This window comes from Cololabis saira, unplaced genomic scaffold, assembly GCF_033807715.1.
Source record: "Cololabis saira isolate AMF1-May2022 unplaced genomic scaffold, fColSai1.1 scf095, whole genome shotgun sequence".
In the NCBI taxonomy this organism is placed as follows: domain Eukaryota; kingdom Metazoa; phylum Chordata; class Actinopteri; order Beloniformes; family Belonidae; genus Cololabis; species Cololabis saira.
In genome coordinates, this window is record NW_026906259.1 from 68,184 (window position 1) to 92,500 (window position 24,317).

Below are 24,317 nucleotides of genomic sequence, written 5' to 3' on the forward strand. Positions count from 1 at the left end.
CGATAACTCCTATCGGACATGACTGTTGGGTGGAGTTTGGACAGGATCGCGGGGCACCACCAAATCTACACGTCATCAGTTGTGTGCCTTGTCTTCATCAGGTGTTTCGGCCTCTTAACACAATACACCCTCTTCCAAGGTTGGCCTGCCACAGGCTGATCAGACCTGGGTGTGTGTCATATGGTGGCACCCCGTGGTCATCAAACAGCCCATGTTGCATCCCTCCGTTTCAGCCACAGCCAGTGACTGCTCCGTTCGGCTGCTTTGGCAAGTTCTTTTATTGCCTTCCGTTGGGCCTGTCCTCTGATCCCAACTTCCTTCAGGAGCCGTGTGGTGGACCTGGCTACAAAGCCTCGGCGGCCAACCTCCACTGGCCACACCTTTACGTTCCATCCCCGCGCCTCAGCATCAGCTGCTAGGTTAGCATAACGCAGCCTTTTTCTTTCGAATGCTTCGTCGATGTTATCCTCCCACGGGACAGTCAGCTCCACAATGAAGACACGCCGGCAGGACTTGGACCAGAGGACCAAATCTGGGCGCAGGTTGGTTGCTGCGATTTCTGGCGGGAAAGTGAGCCTCTGGCTGAGGTCTACCCGCATTTCCCAATCCCGGGCTGTGTCCAGTGGGCCTGAGTTTGGAGGTGATGGCTTGGTTCTCCGTTTCTCCCCTTGTCGGACAAATGTTGTCTTCCGTGGGAGGGTGGTCTGGGTTTTGAAAGGCATGGCGTTGATGGTGACACTCTTGTCCTCAAGTTCGGCAGCCAAGCCCTTCAACACTTGGTTATGGCGCCAGGTGTATCTTCCTTGAGTCAGGCTGGTCTTGCAACCCACCAGGATGTGTTTGAGGGTTGCTGGGGCTGCACACTGCAGGCAGGCTGGGTCCTCTCCATACCAGAGATGTAGGTTGGTTGGAGAGGGCAGGACATCATAAGTGGCTCTGATGATGAAGCTGAGCCTATTAGCCTCCATGCTCCACATCTCATTCCACGTGATTTTCCTCCTCTCCACACCCTCCCACCTCATCCAGCGTCCTTGCTGGGCTTGGGAGACTGCCTTGGCACACCTGGCTGCCTCCTCCTGGTTGCGCACCTCCTCAACCACCATGTGTCGCCGTTCAGACGGAGTAGCCTTTTGCCAAGCGGGTGTTGTTGCTTCCAGGCCAAGACCCCCTCTGCCATGTTGGACTCGTCCCACTATATCCCGGTGTCTGAGGGTGGTCTTTGCCACTGCTACTGCTGCAGATGGTTTCCATTTCCTCCCTGTTGCCAGGTTTGGAGCCGCATCTCTGACGCATGGGTCCCGGGATTCTGTAAGAGTCATTTCCACCCTTGTTTTGGCACATTTGTACTCCTCCACCAGGCTTGAGATTGGAAGGGAGAGCGCTCCATTGCCATACAGGCCTATGCTGGAAAGGCATCTCGGCAGTCCAAGCCACTTCCTCACTTGGGCATTCACCAGTCTCTCAAGCCGATTGACATGAGATAAGGTGACCTCATAGATGGAAATTGGCCACATGAGGCGAGGTAGCAGCCCAAACTTAAAGCACCATAGCTTCAATTTTCCAGGGAGAGCAGTGTTGTTAATCTGCTTGAGGCCGCTGATTGTATCCTGCCTGAGTTGTTCCACCTGCTCAGAGTCTTTAATTTCTGCGCTATACCATCGGCCAAGGCTTTTGATAGGGTTCTCCAGAACTTGTTGGGATTGGCTGGTCGTCCACATAGAACCTTGCATTGGTGAGCTTACCTTTGACAATGGAGATGCTACGGGATTTGCTGGGTTTAATCTCCATTCGTGCCCATTTGATGTTTCCCCGGAGTTTCTCCAGCAGACGTTTGGTACATGCGACCGTTGTTGTTATTGTCGTCATGTCGTCCATGTACGCCCTGATTGGGGGAAGACGGAGCCCGCTCTCAATCGTTCTCCTCCAACCACCCATCGTGATGCACGAATAAGTAGCTCCATTGCCATTGTAAACACCAGTGGCGAGATGGTGCAGCCCGCCATAATGCCTATCTCAAGGTGCTGCCAGGCAGTTGTACTATCCTGTGCTGTAACACAGAATTGGAGATCCTGGAAGTAGGCTTTGACTAGACTTGTGATGCCCTCTGGCACTTGAAAGAAGTTGAACGCTGTCCACAAGATCTCATGAGGCACTGACCCGAAGGCATTGGCAAGATCTAAAAACACCACATGCAGGTCTTTCTTCTCCTTCTTGGCCGTCTGTACTTGGTGCCAGATGACATTTGTGTGTTCCAAGCAACCTGAGAACCCAATTATCCCTGCCTTTTGCACTGAGGTGTCAACAAAGTTGTTCGCCAGCAGGAATGCTGAGAGCCTACGGGCCACGACACTGAAGAAAATCTTTCCTTCCACATTGAGAAGGCTGATCTGGCGAAACTGCTCGATGGTTGAGGAATTCTTCTCTTTGGGAATCAGGATCCCTCCTGCCTGTCGCCATGCCTTTGGTATCATTCCTTTTTCCCATGCCACTTTCATAAGCTTCCAGAGGTATTTCAAGACGCCTGGCGTGTTCTTATACACCCTGTATGGAATGCCGTTGGGCCCCGGGGCTGAAGCTGTTCTTACCCGTTTTACTGTGCTCTCAACTTCGCTCCATGTGGGGGGCCTTGTTTCCATCTGGTGCTCAGGTGGTTGGATGGGTGGCATATCCTCCGGAATGCTGGCTGGCACATGCCTCTGTTTGTCGGAGTAGGTCTTCCGAAGATGTTCTTCCAGTTCTCTTATGGGTACTTTGAGGGTCCCAGATTTCTCCCTGACAAAGAGGTCCTTAACAAATTTATAGGGATCTCTGTAGAAGGCAGTCCTCGTTCGCTCTCTCTTCTTATGTTGCCTTCTCAGGCATTCTGCTCTTCGTAGTGCTGCCAGACGCTGCTTGATGTCGCCCTGTAGTGCCCCAAGGCCTTTCCTTTCCACTTCCGTGGCCTTCTTCCATTGTTTCCTCAGGCACCTCCTTTCTTTCACGAGTCTCTGAATCTCTTGTTGTCTCCTGGACTTGAGATGAGCAGATGGTTCCTTCTGTGTCTGCAAGTTCTCACGTTTCACACCAAATCTCTCTGCTCCATAGCTATAAATGGTCTCTCCGATCTTGTCCAGTTTTTTCTCCACACCCCCTTTCAGACCTTCTAAAAGGTGGACGAGGTCTGTGTCTGTGGTTTCCCACTCCTTTTTCTGACAGGATTTAGGCCACAAGATTTGAGGTTTTCGTCCAGTCAGCCTCCGCTCTACTGCTGTCTGTGGCTGGATGGGCTCTGGGCTGATGTTCATAAATGGATCTGTGCTTGATTGAGCTTCGTCTGGGGTTCTGATACCCTGTGGACTGTGGTGAATATCCTGCCACTGGGCTTCACTCGACTGATTTGCCCTACCTCTAAGGAAGTAATGGTCAATGCGAGGCCCCTTGCCTCTCTCAGACACTTGAAACAATGTTATTACAGAAATCCGCTTTTTGGCAGTTTCTCAGCGAGAAACAGTCATTTTGAACCTGAAACACTGTAAGTGGTTTGGTGAGTCCAATAATGAAATGAGTCTCTCAAATCAACTACATAGACTCCTTTCTCCAATTTTCTAACGTTTTCAATAGCTTGCCTTAAAAAATCAGAAGGTAAATCAATGTTATGACAGAAATCCGCTTTTTGGCATTTTCTCAGCGAGAAACAGTCATTTTGTACCCGAAACACTGTAAGTGGTTTGGTGAGTCCAATAATGAAATGAGTCTCTCAAATCAACTACATAGACTCCTTTCTCCAATTTTCTGACGTTTTCAATAGCTTGCCTTGAAAAATCAGAAGGAAAATCAATGTTATTACAGAAATCCGCTTTTTGGCATTTTCTCAGCGAGAAACAGTCATTTTGTACCTGAAACACTGTAAGTGGTTTGGTGAGTCCAATAATGAAATGAGTCTCTCAAATCAACTACATAGACTCCTTTCTCCAATTTTCTGACGTTTTCAATAGCTTGCCTTAAAAAATCAGAAGGTAAATCAATGTTATGATAGAAATCCGCTTTTTGGCAGTTTCTCAGCGAGAAACAGTCATTTTGTACCTGAAACACTGTAAGTGGTTTGGTGAGTCCAATAATGAAATTAGTCTCTCAAATCAACTACATAGACTCCTTTCTCCAATTTTCTGACGTTTTCAATAGCTTGCCTTAAAAAATCAGAAGGTAAAACAATGTTATTACAGAAATCCGCTTTTTGGCATTTTCTCAGCGAGAAACGGTCATTTTGTACCTGAAACACTGTAAGTGGTTTGGTGAGTCCAATAATGAAATGAGTCTCTCAAATCAACTACATAGACTCCTTTCTCCAATTTTCTGACGTTTTCAATAGCTTGCCTTGAAAAATCAGAAGGAAAATCAATGTTATGACAGAAATCCGCTTTTTGGCATTTTCTCAGCGAGAAACAGTCATTTTGTACCTGAAACACTGTAAGTGGTTTGGTGAGTCCAATAATGAAATTAGTCTCTCAAATCAACTACATAGACTAGTTTTTCCAATTTTCTAACGTTTTCAATAGCTTGCCTTGAAAAATCAGAAGGTAAATCAATGTTATGACAGAAATCCGCTTTTTGGCATTTTCTCAGCGAGAAACAGTCATTTTGTACCTGAAACACTGTAAGTGGTTTGGTGAGTCCAATAATGAAATGAATCTCTCAAATCAACTACATAGACACCTTTCTCCAATTTTCTGACGTTTTCAATAGCTTGCCTTGAAAAATCAGAAGGTAAATCAATGTTATGACAGAAATCCGCTTTTTGGCATTTTCTCAGCGAGAAACAGTCATTTTGTACCTGAAACACTGTAAGTGGTTTGGTGAGTCCAATAATGAAATGAGTCGCTCAAATCAACTACATAGACACCTTTCTCCAATTTTCTAACGTTTTCAATAGCTTGCCTTAAAAAATCAGAAGGTAAATCAATGTTATGACAGAAATCCGCTTTTTGGCAGTTTCTCAGCGAGAAACAGTCATTTTGTACCTGAAACACTGTAAGTGGTTTGGTGAGTCCAATAATGAAATGAGTCCCTCAAATCAACTACATAGACTCCTTTCTCCAATTTTCTGACGTTTTCAATAGGTTGCCTTAAAAATTCAGAAGGTAAAACAATGTTATTACAGAAATCCGCTTTTTGGCATTTTCTAGGCGAGAAAAAGTCATTTTGTAACTGAAACACTGTAAGTGGTTTGGTGAGTCCAATAATGAAATGAGTCTCTCAAATCAACTACTTAGACTCCTTTCTCCAATTTCTGACGTTTTCAATAGCTTGCCTTGAAAAATCAGAAGGTAAATCAATGTTATGACAGAAATCCGCTTTTTGGCATTTTCTCAGCGAGAAACAGTCATTTTGTACCTGAAACACTGTAAGTGGTTTGGTGAGTCCAATAATGAAATGAGTCGCTCAAATCAACTACATAGACACCTTTCTCCAATTTTCTAACGTTTTCAATAGCTTGCCTTAAAAAATCAGAAGGTAAATCAATGTTATGACAGAAATCCGCTTTTTGGCAGTTTCTCAGCGAGAAACAGTCATTTTGTACCTGAAACACTGTAAGTGGTTTGGTGAGTCCAATAATGAAATGAGTCCCTCAAATCAACTACATAGACTCCTTTCTCCAATTTTCTGACGTTTTCAATGGGTTGCCTTAAAAATTCAGAAGGTAAAACAATGTTATTACAGAAATCCGCTTTTTGGCATTTTCTAGGCGAGAAACAGTCATTTTGTACCTGAAACACTGTAAGTGGTTTGGTGAGTCCAATAATGAAATGAGTCTCTCAAATCAACTACTTAGACTCCTTTCTCCAATTTTCTGACGTTTTCAATAGCTTGCCTTGAAAAATAAGAAGGTAAATCAATGTTATGACAGAAATCCGCTTTTTGGCATTTTCTCAGCGAGAAACAGTCATTTTGTACCTGAAACACTGTAAGTGGTTTGGTGAGTCCAATAATGAAATGAGTCTCTCAAATCAACTACATAGACTCCTTTTTCCAATTTTCTAACGTTTTCAATAGCTTGCCTTAAAAAATCAGAAGGTAAAACAATGTTATTACAGAAATCCGCTTTTTGGCATTTTCTCAGCGAGAAACAGTCATTTTGTACCTGAAACACTGTAAGTGGTTTGGTGAGTCCAATAATGAAATGAGTCTCTCAAATCAACTACATAGACTCCTTTCTCCAATTTTCTGACGTTTTCAATAGCTTGCCTTAAAAAATCAGAAGGTAAATCAATGTTATGATAGAAATCCGCTTTTTGGCAGTTTCTCAGCGAGAAACAGTCATTTTGTACCTGAAACACTGTAAGTGGTTTGGTGAGTCCAATAATGAAATTAGTCTCTCAAATCAACTACATAGACTCCTTTCTCCAATTTTCTGACGTTTTCAATAGCTTGCCTTAAAAAATCAGAAGGTAAAACAATGTTATTACAGAAATCCGCTTTTTGGCATTTTCTCAGCGAGAAACAGTCATTTTGTACCTGAAACACTGTAAGTGGTTTGGTGAGTCCAATAATGAAATGAGTCCCTCAAATTAACTACATAGACTCCTTTCTCCAATTTTCTGACGTTTTCAATAGCTTGCCTTAAAAAATCAGAAGGTAGAACAATGTTATTACAGAAATCCGCTTTTTGGCATTTTCTCAGCGAGAAACGGTCATTTTGTACCTGAAACACTGTAAGTGGTTTGGTGAGTCCAATAATGAAATGAGTCTCTCAAATCAACTACATAGACTCCTTTCTCCAATTTTCTGACGTTTTCAATAGCTTGCCTTGAAAAATCAGAAGGAAAATCAATGTTATTACAGAAATCCGCTTTTTGGCATTTTCTCAGCGAGAAACAGTCATTTTGTACCTGAAACGCTGTAAGTGGTTTGGTGAGTCCAATAATGAAATTAGTCTCTCAAATCAACTACATAGACTCCTTTCTCCAATTTTCTGACGTTTTCAATAGCTTGCCTTAAAAAATCAGAAGGTAAAACAATGTTATTACAGAAATCCGCTTTTTGGCATTTTCTCAGCGAGAAACAGTCATTTTGTACCTGAAACACTGTAAGTGGTTTGGTGAGTCCAATAATGAAATGAGTCTCTCAAATCAACTACATAGACACCTTTCTGCAATTTTCTAACGTTTTCAATAGCTTGCCTTAAAAAATCAGAAGGTAAATCAATGTTATGACAGAAATCCGCTTTTTGGCATTTTCTCAGCGAGAAACAGTCATTTTGTACCTGAAACACTGTAAGTGGTTTGGTGAGTCCAATAATGAAATGAGTCCCTCAAATCAACTACATAGACTCCTTTCTCCAAGTTTCTGACGTTTTCAATAGCTTGCCTTAAAAAATCAGAAGGTAAATCAATGTTATTACAGAAATCCGCTTTTTGGCATTTTCTCAGCGAGAAACAGTCATTTTGTACCTGAAACACTGTAAGTGGTTTGGTGAGTCCAATAATGAAATGAGTCTCTCAAATCAACTACATAGACTCCTTTCTCCAATTTTCTGACGTTTTCAATAGCTTGCCTTGAAAAATCAGAAGGTAAATCAATGTTATTACAGAAATCCGCTTTTTGGCATTTTCTCAGCGAGAAACGGTCATTTTGTACCTGAAACACTGTAAGTGGTTTGGTGAGACCAATAATGAAATGAGTCTCTCAAATCAACTACATAGACTCCTTTCTCCAATTTTCTGACGTTTTCAATAGCTTGCCTTGAAAAATCAGAAGGTAAATCAATGTTATGACAGAAATCCGCTTTTTGGCATTTTCTCAGCGAGAAACAGTCATTTTGTACCTGAAACACTGTAAGTGGTTTGCTGAGTCCAATAATGAAATGAGTCTCTCAAATCAACTACGTAGACTCATTTCTCCAATTTTCTGACGTTTTCAATAGCTTGCCTTGAAAAATCAGAAGGTAAATCAATGTTATGACAGAAATCCGCTTTTTGGCATTTTCTCAGCGAGAAACGGTCATTTTGTACCTGAAACACTGTAAGTGGTTTGGTGTGTCCAATAATGAAATGAGTCCCTCAAATCAACTACATAGACTCCTTTCTCCAATTTTCTGACGTTTTCAATAGACAGTCATTTTGTACCTGAAACAAGACGACTGCCTAATTTGCAGTTATTAATCATATCCAGTACTGTCTTTCAAAAGTAATCAGTTGGCTTCCCTTGTGGTACATTTTGTATTTTCTACCCAGCATGGTAATACCGATGGATGATTTTTAATTTTACCGCACCAGGACAACTTATATGAAATCACACATTTATTTCTAACATGAATGATTTGAAGATAGGATTTTTTTTTCGCTACGCCCGCCATTTTCAAAGCATGCAAGTTTTCGTAGTGTAGTGGTTATCACGTTCGCCTAACACGTGAAAGGTCCCCTGTTCGAAACTGGGCGGAAACATGTATTACTGCAATAATATTATTTGGACTTGGAAAACCCCTCTAATCCTCTTCTTGGTGCTCGGCACAGGAAGGTCGACCATCTCTTTCTCGCATTGGGTCTTATGCAGAAATGAATTTCGTTGCAGTTCCACAACTGATTAAAAGCCAGTCATTCCCCATTTACCTAATCTTTCAAATGTCCAACTTTACAGGAAAAAAAGAAACATATTACAGAGATTTTTTACAGGATCTTTTCGTCATGCCCGCCTTTTTCAAAACATGTAAGTCACTAGCTCCACCACCAAACCCCAGCAGCATTAACACCAGACCCCACTAGCTCCACCACCACACCCCAGGAGCTTTCAACACCAGACCCCACTAGCTCCACCACCATACCCTAGCAGCATCACCACCAGACCCCAGGAGCTTCCACCACCAGACCCCAGGAGCTTCCACCACCAGACCTCAGGAGCTTCCACCACCAGACCCCAGGAGCTTCCACCAGACCCCAGCAGCATCACCACCAGACCCCACTAGCTCCACCACCAGACCCCAGCAGCATTACCACCAGACCCCATCCACCACCAGACCCTACTAGCTCCACCACCAGACCCCAGCAGCATTACCACCAGACCCCATCCACCACAAGACCCCACTAGCTCCACCACCAGACCCCAGCAGCATCACCACCAGACCCCATCCACCACCAGACCCTACTAGCTCCACCACCAGACCCCAGGAGCTTCCAACACCAGACCCCACTAGCTCCACCACCGGACCCCAGCAGCATCAGCACCAGACCCCAGGAGCTTCCACCACCAGACCCCAGGAGCTTCCACCACCAGACCCCAGGAGCTTCCACCACCAGACCCCAGGAGCTTCCACCACCAGACCTCAGGAGCTTCCACCACCAGACCCCAGGAGCTTCCACCACCAGACCCCAGCAGCATCAGCACCAGACCCCAGCAGCATCACCACCAGAACCCAGGAGCTTCCACCACCACACCCCAGGAGCTTCCACCACCAGACCCCTCTAGCTGCACCACCAGACCCCAGCAGCATCACCACCACACCTCAGGAGCTTCCACCACCAAACCCTAACAACAACTCAACAACCTCAAAAACCCGGCTCACCTGGAGCCACCCAAAGACCCGGCTCACCGTCCGAACCCGGGGACCCGCTTTTAAGCCCCCCACCGACCGGCCACTGGAGTGAAAGAGCCAGCCCTTGGGCCTGGAGGAGCAGGGCCCTGGTACCATAAACACCCAGACGCTCCTAGCACCATGGACAGCACTCTGTCGGATGCTCAAGCGCATATTGTTTTTTACTCATGTTCTGGTTTCAGGACCACAATAAAAACACAATAAAAGCTGAACAGGGTTCCATGGTGTAATGGTTAGCACTCTGGACTTTGACCCCAGGAGCTTCCACCACCAGACACCACTAGCTCCACCACCAGACGACAGCAGCATCACCACCACACCTCAGGAGCTTCCACCACCAGACACCACTAGCTCCACCACCAGACCCCAGCAGCATCACCACCAGACCCCAGCAGCATCACCACCAGACCCCAGGAGCTTCCACCACCAGACCCCAGGAATTTCCATCACCAGACCCAAGGAGCTTCCATCACCTGACCCCAGGAGCTTCCATCACCAGACCCCAGGAGCTTCAACCACCAGACCCCACTAGCTGCACAACCAGACCCCAGCAGCATCACCACCACACCTCAGGAGCTTCCACCACCAGACCCCAACAACAACTCAACAACCTCAACAACCCGGCTCACCTGGAGCCAACCAGAGACCCGGCTCACCGTCCGAACCAGGGGACCCGCTTTTAAGTCCCCTCCCCCCCTCCCCCCCACTGTGTGGCGGAGTCACATCCTGGTTATACAGCAGAGTGGCGCAGCGGAAGCGTGCTGGGCCCATAACCCAGAGGTCGATGGATCGAAACCATCCTCTGCTACTTAAGAGATCCTCTCATACATGAGATGTGAGAGATTAACTGAAATCTATCCAGAGCTTTTTGGAAACAAGAAAGTGGATGTATGATCTATGAACATACTGCACTGACTGTTGATGAAAATGCATTTAATCAAAATGAGGATGAAAATATGTCTCAACCTAATAAAGTAAAACCAACCATTTTAAAATAAAGTAAAACCAACCATTTTAAAATAACACACACACACACACACACACACACACACACACACACACACAGCTGACAGGTTGTTGTGGCCGAGTGGTTAAGGCGATGGACTAGAAATCCATTGGGGATTCCCCGCGCAGGTTCGAATCCTGCCAACAACGAGTAATGTTTGAATGTGCAAGACGACAGCCTAATTTGCAGTTATTAATCATATCCAGTACTGTCTTTCAAAAGTAATCAGTTGGCTTCCCTTGTGGTACATTTTGTATTTTCTACCCAGCATGGTAATACCCATGGATGATTTTTAATTTTACCGCACCAGGACAACTTATATGAAATCACACATTTATTTCTAACATGAATGATTTGAAGATAGGATTTTTTTTTCGTTACGCCCGCCATTTTCAAAGCATGCAAGTTTCCGTAGTGTAGTGGTTATCACGTTCGCCTAACACGCGAAAGGTCCCCTGTTCGAAACTGGGCGGAAACATGTATTACTGCAATAATATTATTTGGACTTGGAAAACCCCTCTAATCCTCTTCTTGGTGCTCGGCACAGGAAGTTCGACCATCTCTTTCTCGCATTGGGTCTTATGCAGAAATGAATTTCGTTGCAGTTCCACAACTGATTAAAAGCCAGTCATTCCCCATTTACCTAATCTTTCAAATGTCCAACTTTACAGGAAAAAAAGAAACATATTACAGAGATTTTTTACAGGATCTTTTCGTCATGCCCGCCTTTTTCAAAACATGTAAGTCACTAGCTCCACCACCAAACCCCAGCAGCATTAACACCAGACCCCACTAGCTCCACCACCATACCCCAGGAGCTTCCAACACCAGACCCCACTAGCTCCACCACCATACCCCAGCAGCATCACCAGCAGACCCCAGGAGCTTCCACCACCAGACCCCAGGAGCTTCCACCACCAGACCTCAGGAGCTTCCACCACCAGACCCCAGGAGCTTCCACCAGACCCCAGCAGCATCACCACCAGACCCCACTAGCTCCACCACCAGACCCCAGCAGCATTACCACCAGACCCCATCCACCACCAGACCCTACTAGCTCCACCACAAGACCCCAGCAGCATTACCACCAGACCCCATCCACCACAAGACCCCACTAGCTCCACCACCAGACCCCAGCAGCATCACCACCAGACCCCATCCACCACCAGACCCTACTAGCTCCACCACCAGACCCCAGGAGCTTCCAACACCAGACCCCACTAGCTCCACCACCAGACCCCAGCAGCATCAGCACCAGACCCCAGGGGCTTCCACCACCAGACCCCAGGAGCTTCCACCACCAGACCCCAGGAGCTTCCACCACCAGACCTCAGGAGCTTCCACCACCAGACCCCAGGAGCTTCCACCACCAGACCCCAGCAGCATCAGCACCAGACCCCAGCAGCATCACCACCAGACCCCATCCACCACAAGACCCCACTAGCTCCACCACCAGACCACAGCAGCATCACCACCAGACCCCATCCACCACCAGACCCTACTAGCTCCACCACCAGACCCCAGGAGCTTCCAACACCAGACCCCACTAGCTCCACCACCAGACCCCAGCAGCATCAGCACCAGACCCCAGGAGCTTCCACCACCAGACCCCAGGAGCTTCCACCACCAGACCCCAGGAGCTTCCACCACCAGACCCCAGGAGCTTCCACCACCAGACCTCAGGAGCTTCCACCACCAGACCCCAGGAGCTTCCACCACCAGACCCCAGCAGCATCAGCACCAGACCCCAGCAGCATCACCACCAGAACCCAGGAGCTTCCACCACCACACCCCAGGAGCTTCCATCACCAGACCCCAGGAGCTTCCACCACCAGACCCCTCTAGCTGCACCACCAGACCCCAGCAGCATCACCACCACACCTCAGGAGCTTCCACCACCAAACCCTAACAACAACTCAACAACCTCAAAAACCCGGCTCACCTGGAGCCACCCAAAGACCCGGCTCACCGTCCGAACCCGGGGACCCGCTTTTAAGCCCCCCACCGACCGGCCACTGGAGTGAAAGAGCCAGCCCTTGGGCCTGGAGGACCAGGGCCCTGGTACCATAAACACCCAGACGCTCCTAGCACCATGGACAGCACTCTGTCAGATGCTCAAGCGCATATTGTTTTTTACTCATGTTCTGGTTTCAGGACCACAATAAAAACACAATAAAAGCTGAACAGGGTTCCATGGTGTAATGGTTAGCACTCTGGACTTTGACCCCAGGAGCTTCCACCACCAGACACCACTAGCTCCACCACCAGACGACAGCAGCATCACCACCACACCTCAGGAGCTTCCACCACCAGACACCACTAGCTCCACCACCAGACCCCAGCAGCATCACCACCAGACCCCAGCAGCATCACCACCAGACCCCAGGAGCTTCCACCACCAGACCCCAGGAATTTCCATCACCAGACCCAAGGAGCTTCCATCACCTGACCCCAGGAGCTTCCATCACCAGACCCCAGGAGCTTCCACCACCAGACCCCACTAGCTGCACCACCAGACCCCAGCAGCATCACCACCACACCTCAGGAGCTTCCACCACCAGACCCCAACAACAACTCAACAACCTCAACAACCCGGCTCACCTGGAGCCACCCAGAGACCCGGCTCACCGTCCGAACCAGGGGACCCGCTTTTAAGTCCCCTACCCCCCTCCCCCCCACTGTGTGGCGGAGTCACATCCTGGTTATACAGCAGAGTGGCGCAGCGGAAGCGTGCTGGGCCCATAACCCAGAGGTCGATGGATCGAAACCATCCTCTGCTACTTAAGAGATGCTCTCATACATGAGATGTGAGAGATTAACTGAAATCTATCCAGAGCTTTTTGGAAACAAGAAAGTGGATGTATGATCTATGAACATACTGCACTGACTGTTGATGAAAATGCATTTAATCAAAATGAGGATGAAAATATGTCTCAACCTAATAAAGTAAAACCAACCATTTTAAAATAAAGTAAAACCAACCATTTTAAAATAAAGACTCTAAATTGTCTATTTCTGAGATTCACACACACACACACACACACACACACACACACACACACACACACACACACACACACACACACACACACACACACACACACACACACACACACATACACACAGCTGACAGGTTGTTGTGGCCGAGTGGTTAAGGCGATGGACTAGAAATCCATTGGGGATTCCCCGCGCAGGTTCGAATCCTGCCAACAACGAGTAATGTTTGAATGTGCAAGACGACTGCCTAATTTGCAGTTATTAATCATATCCAGTACTGTCTTTCAAAAGTAATCAGTTGGCTTCCCTTGTGGTACATTTTGTATTTTCTACCCAGCATGGTAATACCGATGGATGATTTTTAATTTTACCGCACCAGGACAACTTATATGAAATCACACATTTATTTCTAACATGTATGATTTGAAGATAGGATTTTTTTTTCATTACGCCCGCCATTTTCAAAGCATGCAAGTTTCCGTAGTGTAGTGGTTATCACGTTCGCCTAACACGCGAAAGGTCCCCTGTTCGAAACTGGGCGGAAACATGTATTACTGCAATAATATTATTTGGACTTGGAAAACCCCTCTAATCCTCTTCTTGGTGCTCGGCACAGGAAGGTCGACCATCTCTTTCTCGCATTGGGTCTTATGCAGAAATGAATTTCGTTGCAGTTCCACAACTGATTAAAAGCCAGTCATTCCCCATTTACCTAATCTTTCAAATGTCCAACTTTACAGGAAAAAAAGAAACATATTACAGAGATTTTTTACAGGATCTTTTCGTCATGCCCGCCTTTTTCAAAACATGTAAGTCACTAGCTCCACCACCAAACCCCAGCAGCATTAACACCAGACCCCACTAGCTCCACCACCAGACCCCAGGAGCTTCCAACACCAGACCCCACTAGCTCCACCACCATACCCCAGCAGCATCACCACCAGACCCCAGGAGCTTCCACCACCAGACCCCAGGAGCTTCCACCACCAGACCTCAGGAGCTTCCACCACCAGACCCCAGGAGCTTCCACCAGACCCCAGCAGCATCACCACCAGACCCCAGGAGCTTCCACCACCAGACCCCAGGAGCTTCCACCACCAGACCCCAGGAGCTTCCACCAGACCCCAGCAGCATCACCACCAGACCCCACTAGCTCCACCACCAGACCCCAGCAGCATTACCACCAGACCCCATCCACCACCAGACCCTACTAGCTCCACCACCAGACCCCAGCAGCATTACCACCAGACCCCATCCACCACAAGACCCCACTAGCTCCACCACCAGACCACAGCAGCATCACCACCAGACCCCATCCACCACCAGACCCTACTAGCTCCACCACCAGACCCCAGGAGCTTCCAACACCAGACCTCAGGAGCTTCCACCACCAGACCCCAGGAGCTTCCACCAGACCCCAGCAGCATCACCACCAGACCCCACTAGCTCCACCACCAGACCCCAGCAGCATTACCACCAGACCCCATCCACCACCAGACCCTACTAGCTCCACCACCAGACCCCAGCAGCATTACCACCAGACCCCATCCACCACAAGACCCCACTAGCTCCACCACCAGACCCCAGCAGCATCACCACCAGACCCCATCCACCACCAGACCCTACTAGCTCCACCACCAGACCCCAGGAGCTTCCAACACCAGACCCCACTAGCTCCACCACCAGACCCCAGCAGCATCAGCACCAGACCCCAGGAGCTTCCAACACCAGACCCCACTAGCTCCACCACCAGACCCCAGCAGCATCAGCACCAGACCCCAGGAGCTTCCACCACCAGACCCCAGGAGCTTCCACCACCAGACCCCAGGAGCTTCCACCACCAGACCTCAGGAGCTTCCACCACCAGACCCCAGGAGCTTCCACCACCAGACCCCAGCAGCATCAGCACCAGACCCCAGCAGCATCACCACCAGAACCCAGGAGCTTCCACCGCCACACCCCAGGAGCTTCCATCACCAGACCCCAGGAGCTTCCACCACCAGACCCCTCTAGCTGCACCACCAGACCCCAGCAGCATCCCCACCACACCTCAGGAGCTTCCACCACCAAACCCTAACAACAACTCAACAACCTCAAAAACCCGGCTCACCTGGAGCCACCCAAAGACCCGGCTCACCGTCCGAACCCGGGGACCCGCTTTTAAGCCCCCCACCGACCGGCCACTGGAGTGAAAGAGCCAGCCCTTGGGCCTGGAGGACCAGGGCCCTGGTACCATAAACACCCAGACGCTCCTAGCACCATGGACAGCACTCTGTCAGATGCTCAAGCGCATATTGTTTTTTACTCATGTTCTGGTTTCAGGACCACAATAAAAACACAATAAAAGCTGAACAGGGTTCCATGGTGTAATGGTTAGCACTCTGGACTTTGACCCCAGGAGCTTCCACCACCAGACACCACTAGCTCCACCACCAGACGACAGCAGCATCACCACCACACCTCAGGAGCTTCCACCACCAGACCCCAGGAATTTCCATCACCAGACCCAAGGAGCTTCCATCACCTGACCCCAGGAGCTTCCATCACCAGACCCCAGGAGCTTCCACCACCAGACCCCACTAGCTGCACCACCAGACCCCAGCAGCATCACCACCACACCTCAGGAGCTTCCACCACCAGACCCCAACAACAACTCAACAACCTCAACATCCCGGCTCACCTGGAGCCACCCAGAGACCCGGCTCACCGTCCGAACCAGGGGACCCGCTTTTAAGAGCCCTACCCCCCTCCCCCCCACTGTGTGGCGGAGTCACATCCTGGTTATACAGCAGAGTGGCGCAGCGGAAGCGTGCTGGGCCCATAACCCAGAGGTCGATGGATCGAAACCATCCTCTGCTACTTAAGAGATCCTCTCATACATGAGATGTGAGATATTAACTGAAATCTATCCAGAGCTTTTTGGAAACAAGAAAGTGGATGTATGATCTATGAACATACTGCACTGACTGTTGATGAAAATGCATTTAATCAAAATGAGGATGAAAATATGTCTCAACCTAATAAAGTAAAACCAACCATTTTAAAATAAAGTAAAACCAACCATTTTAAAATAAAGACTCTAAATTGTCTATTTCTGAAGATTCACACACACACACACACACACACACACACACATACACACAGCTGACAGGTTGTTGTGGCCGAGTGGTTAAGGCGATGGACTAGAAATCCATTGGGGATTTCCCGCGCAGGTTCGAATCCTGCCAACAACGAGTAATGTTTGAATGTGCAAGACGACAGCCTAATTTGCAGTTATTAAGCATATCCAGTACTGTCTTTCAAAAGTAATCAGTTGGCTTCCCTTGTGGTACATTTTGTATTTTCTACCCAGCATGGTAATACCGATGGATGATTTTTAATTTTACCGCACCAGGACAACTTATATGAAATCACACATTTATTTCTAACATGAATGATTTGAAGATAGGATTTTTTTTTCGTTACGCCCGCCATTTTCAAAGCATGCAAGTTTCTGTAGTGTAGTGGTTATCAAGTTTGCCTAACACGCGAAAGGTCCCCTGTTCGAAACTGGGGGCAAACATGTATTACTGCAATAATATTATTTGGACTTGTAAAACCCCTCTAATCCTCTTCTTGGTGCTCGGCACAGGAAGGTCGACCATCTCTTTCTCGCATTGGGTCTTATGCAGAAATGAATTTCGTTGCAGTTCCACAATATCATTTTATTTATTTCAAACCAACAAAACCACAACTCTTGTACTACAAAACAAGAACAGAAAGTTACAGGACACCATTGAACAGAACAAACAACAATACCAACAACAGACACTATAACAAAACAAAAACAAACACTGTTTGAAAAGGGGATGGCAGAAGCAAAGCTTATTCATTTCCATCCCCCGCCAACACACATATAACAAAGACAACCATAACACAAAGTTACTCCCTTAAACCCTCTTCCCCTCAATCATTTCATTTCTTTACATCAGTTTCTCTCTTCTTCCCTTTTATACAATTCAAAGACTGCATTTCTGTACTTGCTTTTAAATTGACTGACACTTTGACTAAGTTTAATTTCATCTTCAAGGCTGTTCCACAGAATAACCCCTCCAACAGAAACACACATACTCTTAAGAGTTGATCTTACACTTTGTTGTTGTAATTTAAGTTTTCCTCTTAAGTCATACCTTTTACCACCTTCCCTGTCATAAAATAATTTTTGAATTAAACTTGGCAGAAGATAGTTTTTAGCTTTGTACATGATTAATGCAGTTTTCAATTTGACCAAATCAAAAAATTTTAACGCAGAGGCCTTAAGAAAAAGTAAATTAGTGTGATCATTGAACCTGACATTGAAAACTGTTCGTATGGCTCTTTTTTGTAATATATATAGAGGCAACAGGTTGGTTTTATATGCATTACCCCAGACTTCCACACAGTAACTCAAATATGGCAAAACAAAAGAATAATATAAAATAAGTAGAGACTGTTGGTTAAGTATGAACCTAGATCGCCTCATAACACCCACACTCTTTGCAATCTTGGAACATACATAGCCAATGTGAGTTTTCCAGCAGATTTTTTTATCAATTATCACGCCAAGAAATGTGATATGATTCACTCTTTCGATACTTATATTATCTATTATTATTTGCACTGGAATGTCAACTTTACGTCTGCCAAATAAAATTAGTTTTGTTTTTTCTAGATTAAGTGACAATTTGTTATAATCAAACCAGTTTTTCAATTTATTCATTTCCTGCGTGATTTCTTGTAAAAGCTGCTGCAAGCCCTCACCAGAACAAATCATGTTGGTATCATCGGCGAAAAGTACAAATTTCATAACTTTTGAAACTTTACAGATGTCATTTATGTACAAAATAAAGAGTAAAGGCCCCAATATTGACCCTTGAGGCACACCACAAGTGATATTTCTTTCTGAGGAAATATGATTGCCGATTTGGACAGACTGTTTCCTGTTACCTAGATAGCTTCTCAGCCAGTTCAAAACAGTCCCCCTAGTGCCATATCTCTCCATCTTTTTTAACAAAATATCATGATCTATGGTGTCAAAAGCTTTTTTCAAATCAATAAAAACTCCAATGGTGAACCTCCCTTTGTCTAAATGTGTGGTTATTTCTTCTATTAAATCAATAAGTGCATGTGAAGTAGATCTGTTTTTTCTGAACCCATACTGACTATCCGATAACAAATTATGCTTCTCTACAAAGCTATTTAATCTGGCAGCAAATAGCTTCTCCAGTAACTTGGAGAATTGCGGCAATAGGGAGACTGGTCTGTAGTTTGTAAATAGATGGCTGTCCCCAGATTTAAACAATGGTATTACTTTCGCAGTTTTCATTGAATTTGGGAATTTTCCTGACTGGAAGGACAGATTACAGATGTGTGTGAAAGGTTTTAAAATTCCATCTATGACCTTTTTCACTATTGCCATGTCAATCCCATGAAGATCTGTTGATGTTTTATTGCTACAGCTCCTAATGATTTCCATAATTTCATTTTCATCAACAGGATTAAGGAACATTGAACCTGGATTTCGATCTATTAGGTAGTCTAGTTTTTCATTTTCCATTGGAACCCTTTCGATAATCTTTTGTGCCAACTCCGGTCCAATCCCAACAAAGAATTTATTAAAACCATCCACCACATCGTCCATGTTCCTAATAGTCTTGTCTTTATCTACAAAATAATCTGGATAGTTCTCCTCCTTTGATCCGTTTCTAATAATTGTATTGAGCACCTTCCATAAACCCTTGATATTGCTTTTATTATTTTCAAGTAATGTAGTATAGTAATCCTTTTTACAATTCCTAATGATATTAATTAATTTATTTTTATATATTTTATATTTGGCTTCAGCATCTTTAGTTCTAACTTTGATGAATTTTCTATATAGAAGATTTTTCTTTTTGCAAGCATTTATTAGTCCTTTTGTTAACCATGGATTTACATACTTTTGTTTCTTGACATATTTTTTAATCGGACAATTTCTGTCATACAATTTTTTAAAAGTTTCAAGAAATAAGTCATACGCTTTATCACAGTCATTTTCTTGATATATTAATTCCCAGTTTTGAGTAATTAGGTCAGTTTTCAATGCATTGATTGATTCTTCTGTTTTAACTCTTATATATTTGCATCTGTCTAGGTTCTTTACCCATCTATACTTGATATCATACACTACAAAAACTGGAAGGTGATCACTAGTATCGTTAAGTAATAGTCCACTCACAGTATTGTTATCCAAAATGTTAGTGAAGATGTTATCTATTAAGGTAGCACTGTGTGACGTTATTCTGCTTGGTCTGGTGATTTTTGGGAACAAACACATGCTAAACATTACATCGACAAATTCCTCTGTTGGTTTATGCTTCTTAGCATTTAAAAGGTCAATATTAAAATCCCCACATATGAACAAATCCTTTTGGTTAATTACAGAAAACATTTTCTCCATCCACTCTTTGAATAGATCAATATTTGAACCCGGGGCCCTATAGATACAGCTTATAATAATATTCTTTCTTCTTTTCAATTGAATTTCAACTGTTACACATTCAAATACCTCATCCACAGCCAGTGACATGTTTTCTATGATTTTACAGTCAAAGTTTTTGTTAATATAGAGTGCGACACCCCCTCCTTTTTTGTGTTGTCTGTTTGTGTAAAACATTTCGTAACCACACATATTGAATTCTGTACCTTTTTCAGTATTTAACCAGGTCTCAGACATGGCAATTACATTAAATGGTGAATCAAAATGCTCTAAGTATTCTTTAATGGAACTATAATTTGTATACAGACTTCTATTCAATTCAATTCAATTTTATTTATATAGCGTCTAATACAACAGATGTTGTCTCTAGACGCTTTCCAGAGATCCAGAACATGAACATAAACATAAACATAAACATAAACATAAACCCCCGAGCAATTATTATATAAACAATGGCAGGTAAAAACTCCCTTAGTGGGAGAAAAGCCTTAAGCCAAACAGTGGCAAGGAAAAACTCCCCTTTAGGAGGGAAGAAACCTTGAGCAGGACCAGGCTCATAAGGGGGGACCCTCCTGCCGAAGGCCAGACTGGGGGAGTCAGGGACGTCGACAGCACACAGCAGGCAGGTGGAAGCAGCAGCGGGATGACCAGAGGTGGGGGGGGGGGGGCGTCAGCAGCACACAACAGTCATGTGGAAGCAGCAGCGGGATGACCAGAGGGGGGGGGGGGGGCATCAGCAGCACACAACAGTCATGTGGAAGCAGCAGCGGGATGACCAGAGGGGGGGGGGGGTGCAGGCAGGCGGAAGCAGCAACAGCAGACATCCACGTAGGCAGGTGGAAGAAGCAATGGGATGACCAGAGGGGGGGGAGGGCCGGGAACACAGGCCAGAACGCAGCTCCTGAGGCTCCGGCCTGCAAACATACACAAAAGAGAAAAAAGGGGGGCCGGCACAAGAAACTACAGGAACAATGGACAAAAATGATAGCTATGAGATATTTATAATAAATAAAAATGGTAATGGAGAAGAGAGGCAGGGAAAAGGAGAGGAGAAGAAGGGTGAGAGGCACCGCCCAGCGGATCATGTCGGTGCCCCCCTGCAGCATAAGCCTATAGCAGCATATCTACCGCGAAGCTATATTTGAGACTAACTATTATAGTTTTGTTCTATAGCTGCGACAATGACTACTGACTCTAACACACTAAAGTTTACACTACCTAGAGATTTACCAACACCAGCTAGAGGTTTACTTAACACTAACTATAAGCTTTACTAAACAGAAAGGTTTTAAGTTTAGTTTTAAAGGTGGAGGTGGTGTCAGCCTCCTTAACCCAGATTGGAAGTTGGTTCCAAAGTAATGGTGCCTGATAGCAGAACGCCCGCCCTCCAAATCTACATTTAGATACTCTAGGAACTACGAGTAAACCTGCACCCTGGGAGCGGAGAGCTCGGCCAGGAACATAAGGTACTATCAAATCTTGTAAATACTGCGGAGCTAAGCCGTTTTGGGCTTTATATGCAAGTAATAAAATTTTAAATTGAATTCTGAATTTTACAGGTAGCCAATGGAGCGACGCTAACACTGGAGAGACGTGGTCTCTCCTGCGAATTCCTGTCAGTACTCGTGCTGCTGCACTTCTGCTGTTAAAATGGATAAATGAAATTTTGTTTTCAGTATTAATCATTCTATTAAATTTCATATCCGTATAGTACTTACAATCATTACTTATATTCGCAAAAAAGTTATTATCAGGATCAATTTCATTCACCATACTTTGCTGTTTATAATCCGTGTAAATGAAAGTTTCCAGTTCCAAACTATCACAATCAACACTTGTGGACGTTTCCCCATCTACCTCATCATCAGATGAAGCTGAGTGGTCACAATCAACGCCAGACATGGACAACAAATTCCAGAAGTAGATCAACAGGGAAGTAGTCAGTGATATTGGGTGAGGAGCAAGAGCAACACATTGGACAGACAGACAGACAAACAAAACACACAGATACACACATAGACACATAAAGACTCACACACAACCACATAAAGACGAGAGGCAGGATAGCTGAGCTATCTACCGCAGACTCAGATTGCTGCCTAACTAATAGGTGAAAGAAAAAATTACAAATAAGAGGGCACTTTTATACTATAAAATAAATTAAAAAAAGGACCCTTTTTTTTTTCTTTTCTCTCCCTTTTTTTTTAAACAGAACAAAAACATTTATGCTGCATCTGAATGCACACATGCATCAGCATACCTCTATGAGCATGCTCACACACAAAAACCAGCTAACTGAGCTTGTTAAGATCATGCAGTTTTAAACTAGGCTATAAGCTCAATAACAAAGTCAGACATAACACATTTCCAACAATACAAAACAAAAGCGCCTTTCCTTTTTTTCTTTTTTTCAATTTATTCAAATAATCACTTGGCACAATTAACCCCCCCAACTCAAATTGTAGCCTATTGCATTTAATGTTCTATTATGTTATTATATTACTCCCTCATAACTTTACAATGGTGGCTCCGCCCCTGTCCAGTAACGTTCAAGCACCCTTAGTTTCACAGTCTTTGCAACAGTTTTAACTTTGCGTGCTTTGAGTGCTTCTTTCTTTACGGAGTTTTCAGTGTCTGTTTACGGCAAACACATAGTCGAGCCCATATATGTCTATGGTCGAGCCATATCTGACTCCGGGTTACCCCAAATGACAGTCTCAAAAGTCAATAATAGTCTGGGAGAGAGCGGGGAGAGAGAGCGAGAGAGAGAAAGAAAAAGAGAGAAGGAAAGAACTAAAAGTAGAGAGAAAAAATAAAAAAAGAAGTCATCCCTCAAGCGGAATAAGTTGCGAAGCTGGCAACTTCAGGACATGGCAACGCTACTCACAACTTCATCCAGGGGAGGAGGATGACGAGGACGGGGAGGAAAGATGATGGAAGAAGGACTCAGCCTCTTTAGGAGAACTGAAGAATTTTGGCTTTCCCTCCACCATCACTCTCAACTTGGCAGGATACATCAGAGAGTACTTCATGTCCGCGGCACGGAGAGACTTTTTGACAGCGTCAAACTGCCGCCGTTTCTTCACTAACCCAGCGCTGAAATCAGGATACACATGGATACGCGCACCCATATGGATGAGCTCACCTTTCATCCTGGCCAGCCGTAAAATCTTCACTTTGTCCTGGAACTGCAGAAACTTGACCAGGATGGGTCGGGGAGGAGCGGAGCTGGTGTTGGAGCTGAAGGTGGGAGTGCGATGGGCTCTTTCAATGACCGGTGCCGCTGAAAAGTTGTCTTTTCCCAGAAGTTGAAGAATCAGCTGGCTCATGAAGGCGATCACGTTTCCCCCTTCTTTATGCTCTGGAATACCGATGAACCGCAGGTTGGACGACCGGCTTCTGTTCTCGGCTTCCTCGGCTTTATCCCTCAGGTAGATGTTCTCTTTTTCCAGCACTTGCACTCGTTTTGTCAAATCACTGAGGTTGTCTTCATTAGCGCTCACACGCTGTTGGACCTCCGATATTTGTTCACACATTGTTGATAATGATCCCTGAATGTTGATCAGACCAGTTTGGATGGTCTCAATTTTACTGTCAAAATGAGCCGTCATATCAACTTTGACTTGTTGAATGGCTTGCCAGATTGAATAGAGGTCGACCTTCTCCGCCATGCCGCTGTACAAACAATTCCCTCACTACAGGAGACCAGGTAACTCCACAGTAGGGCTTAACAATGGCTAAAACGACAGTAAACAAATCTAGTCGATAACCTTATATCTGTGCACTTTGGTGAGGGTTTTAAAGAGGTTTAAGCAGCCCAAATTAATGCAGCAATCTGGAGTCTGCAACAGACGCTCACTCAGATGTGGCCATCTTGATGGCAACTGATTAAAAGCCAGTCATTCCCCATTTACCTAATCTTTCAAATGTCCAACTTTACAGGAAAAAAAGAAACATATTACAGAGATTTTTTACAGGATCTTTTCGTCATGCCCGCCTTTTTCAAAACATGTAAGTCACTAGCTCCACCACCAAACCCCAGCAGCATTAACACCAGACCCCACTAGCTCCACCACCAGACCCCAGGAGCTTCCAACACCAGACCCCACTAGCTCCACCACCATACCCCAGCAGCATCACCACCAGACCCCAGGAGCTTCCACCACCAGACCCCAGGAGCTTCCACCACCAGACCTCAGGAGCTTCCACCACCAGACCCCAGGAGCTTCCACCAGACCCCAGCAGCATCACCA

At 45.5% G+C, this 24,317-nt stretch overlaps 5 non-coding genes across 5 annotated transcripts; all 5 read left to right on the forward strand.

The window, feature by feature from the left end:
• The first annotated feature begins 10,638 nt into the window (after window positions 1–10,638).
• trnas-aga (transfer RNA serine (anticodon AGA)) lies at window positions 10,639–10,720 on the forward strand. The gene has a single exon. It is a non-coding gene; the product is annotated as a tRNA-Ser (tRNA).
• A 256-nt stretch (window positions 10,721–10,976) lies between these two features.
• trnav-aac (transfer RNA valine (anticodon AAC)) lies at window positions 10,977–11,049 on the forward strand. Its single transcript has one exon. It is a non-coding gene; the product is annotated as a tRNA-Val (tRNA).
• A 2,655-nt stretch (window positions 11,050–13,704) lies between these two features.
• Window positions 13,705–13,786, forward strand: trnas-aga (transfer RNA serine (anticodon AGA)). The gene has a single exon. It is a non-coding gene; the product is annotated as a tRNA-Ser (tRNA).
• A 256-nt stretch (window positions 13,787–14,042) lies between these two features.
• On the forward strand, window positions 14,043–14,115 carry trnav-aac (transfer RNA valine (anticodon AAC)). Its single transcript has one exon. It is a non-coding gene; the product is annotated as a tRNA-Val (tRNA).
• Window positions 14,116–16,719: 2,604 nt separating this feature from the next.
• trnas-aga (transfer RNA serine (anticodon AGA)) lies at window positions 16,720–16,801 on the forward strand. Its single transcript has one exon. It is a non-coding gene; the product is annotated as a tRNA-Ser (tRNA).
• The last annotated feature ends 7,516 nt before the right edge of the window (window positions 16,802–24,317 follow it).